Here is a 573-nt window from a genome sequence, read left to right as displayed (position 1 = left end):
TTTTGTTACTTAAAGAGGGTTGGAAAAGATTTTGCAATCTATTTTCAACACTGGTTTTTAGGTATGCATGGATTTGTTAGATTATCTCCTACTTGTAGGATTTTCTTAAAGAAGGCTGTGGAAGAGTCATTAAAATGAAAACCAAGGCTCTTTCACAGAGTTTTGCTTGCAAGCTTTTTGCTTTTTTTTTTCAGTACTAAATTTTTCGCATTAAAACATGATTTTCCTGCCTCTTACACAAAAAGGACATAATGGGTGGACATAGGCTGTAGAATTCTTTCATTATTTACAGCAGCAGACCAGTGGTTTATAAGATCCAGTATCTATCTCAAAAGAAGATTAAAATCACTTGGCCAGCCAGGCAGCACAAGATGGCAACAATTCTTCTGTGATCCTTGCAAGTGATTAGTGTATTTCTAGTACCATGGGGACTGTTAATCCTTGTGACTTAAACTAAGTAGTGTAACTACAGATGTTACCACTTTGTAGATTCTGCATTATTTGGATCTCATTAATGTGTGACATGGTTTATGAGCTACATGATATGTGGTGTGTGAATGGGTATACAAGGAC

This window comes from Meleagris gallopavo, chromosome 13 (genome assembly GCF_000146605.3).
Source record: "Meleagris gallopavo isolate NT-WF06-2002-E0010 breed Aviagen turkey brand Nicholas breeding stock chromosome 13, Turkey_5.1, whole genome shotgun sequence".
Taxonomy (NCBI): Eukaryota; Metazoa; Chordata; class Aves; order Galliformes; family Phasianidae; genus Meleagris; species Meleagris gallopavo.
The sequence above is the reverse complement of the archived record's forward strand: the minus strand, read 5'-3'. Positions refer to the sequence as shown.